We start from the raw sequence: 2,630 nt of genomic DNA, 5'->3' as shown, positions 1-2,630 counted from the left end.
CAGTGCATTGGCCAGCAAGGTCACCTGACCTAACACCGCTGGATTATTTTCTCTGGGGATTCGTTAAAGCAAAGGTATACGCCACGCCCATTGAAACTAGGGAGGAACTCATTAGACGAATAATCAGTGCTTGCCGAGACGTCACACCAGAAATGGTAGAGAAAGCGTTTGAGAACTTAATTGTCCGCGCACAAACCTGTGTTGCAGCCAATGGTGATATTATTGAAAATGTTTTGTAAAAATTTATGTGAATAAAATATCTGCATTTAAAAACCAAACGTGTACATTTTTTCAAGTGTGAAAACTCTACTACGTTTGTATTAGACTTGTTCCCTTTTCAATTATCGTTTCAAACAATCGTAATTTGGCTTCACCAACTTGTAAATTTTTCAAGCTCGAATTTTCACTGATAAATAAGTTGTTTTTCGTCGAGTGAACAATTTTTAAGGGTTTTCGATGACGGCCTACAACTTTATAATAGAAATTTTATATCTCGCACCTAGTGGTCGAAAAATAATTTTTCAAAATTGGTGAAAAACATTACCGAAAACGCTCAAATTTCTCAAACTGATGTCCCCCGGTATAGAGAATTGACCTTCCAAATTTGAAATCGGTACTATAAATAGTTTTTGAAAAAAAAACACTTTTCCGAGCAAAAAAAAAGACCCTGTATTAATATTTAAAAGTATTCCGTATCTGTGTGAGACGAAATAATTATTTATATGCTAAACAAATTTTTAAGTATAGTATCGTATGGTATACTTTCAAGCACACACAATTTACGGAACTGTTTAAAATATAGTCGAGGGAAACTTATTTACGCAAAGATCCTACAGAAATATCGGTGAAAAACTGGTTTGCTATTTAGGCACGAAATTGTATGATTTGTTAAAACCAGATTTAAAAAAAATGCAGAAATTTTCATATATATAAAGAACTAGTTCTAACATGGGTTTCAAAAATTGATCTTATCAAATAAAATGATATGCTAGATTCTTAATTCGCGAAATTCTTTTTTTATTATAGTACGCGCCCGAGTTCGACTGAGGGTTTTAATGACCCTTTTCTAAAGATTATTCAGAAACTTAAAAGAGGAAAAGCTGCTGGTACTTATTCGCTTCAATCTGAATTTATCCTAGCCATAGGACCTCGAGCTATACGTTAGATCCTTCTCATTTGTAATGAAATTTGCGTATCTAACTTCTGTTATTTATAAACTTTACGCCAAATGTATAAATAACGCTTGTCGACGTATGTTGAACTAAATGGGGTCATCAATGAAGCTCAATACGGAAAATAGCAGATAACTTGTAAAATGCAACTTTTAGGGGATGTGCAGTGTACGCAAATCAAGACCCATGAAAATCTTCGTAATCTTGGTAGCCTTCCACAAAAACTTGTTGAGGTTAACGGTAATAGTTAGTGTAGGGAGCTGTTGGCTCGATCGTGTGGCATGCAGGGCTTGCCACCACCCTCCTACGCATTGTAACCCGGCCACCTGAATTAAAGGCTTCAAAAGTCGCTTGATGACTTAGGCCTAAGGTGGTGCCTTGGGTATTAGCCTAGCTGATACTTGGCTTTGCACAAAATGCAAAGGCCAATTTAATACTATAAGACTACGAAGTATCTTTAAAATTTCGTCAAGGTGTCGAATTCTATTATCAATCAAGTTCGTAATGACATATAACTTGTCCCAGGATGTATAAGAACAAGAGTTCGGAAAACATAGGGCGGCCTGTGGAGCAACTCCCAACCCAGATGTACTACAATACGCGCAAAATGTAGACCGTTTCATCGAATTAGGAAATTAAATAATTGCAAAAATATGCAACTTTCTTTCAAAATTAATGTGTATTTACTTTCAATAAATGTACTTTTTTCAATGCCTTGTTTTAAGTAGGAACTCATTTAAATAAGTGCTTTTAATAAGGAACTACTTATTATCACAAGTACTTTTAGTTAGGAACTCCCTATTATCACAATTACTTTTAGTTAGGAACTCATTATTATCACTTGTCTACCATCAGAAATTTTATCAACAGCACTACCATTACCGGGTATATTTGATAACTATTTTGGTTGCCATAAAGTAAACCCGCTCGGTTAGTTTTGGTAATAAACGCTGTAGTTTGTAAATTAGAAAGTTCTTTGGTTAAGTAATCTTTAACAGTGTCATACGATCCGTTTAGAGCTATACGTAATTCTGGAATTTGTTGGGCCTTTAAGTCATTTTCTAGGCTTCCCGCAACAGGTTGATGTTCATCTTGATTATTTCCATTTCATTTGTATTTGCAATAAGACTGTAGCTAACCTCAAAAATTCTGCTCCGCATGACCGTTTCAAAAAAAAGTGAATATCAAGAAAACATGTATCTAAAAGTTAAATTTCATCATTAGGTAATTGCCAAATATGTTCTTAGTAAATAAGACAAAAGTTTACTGGTGGGCCTATTGATGATATGTATGTAATAGATTCGTGCAGTAGATAATCATTGGACTGTACTCTCTGAGCGTGTGATCAGAGTTTAATATTAATAAATTCATTGTAAATTGCATTATAACCTTGGTCCCAAAATTTGGCTTGCTTTTTTCGCCAACGTCAATTAATTCCTTGAAAACTAAAACCAAATC

Source organism: Leiobunum rupestre, chromosome 1, assembly GCF_980474605.1.
Source record: "Leiobunum rupestre chromosome 1, qqLeiRupe1.1.hap1, whole genome shotgun sequence".
Lineage (NCBI taxonomy): Eukaryota > Metazoa > Arthropoda > Arachnida > Opiliones > Sclerosomatidae > Leiobunum > Leiobunum rupestre.
The sequence above is the reverse complement of the archived record's forward strand: the minus strand, read 5'-3'. Positions refer to the sequence as shown.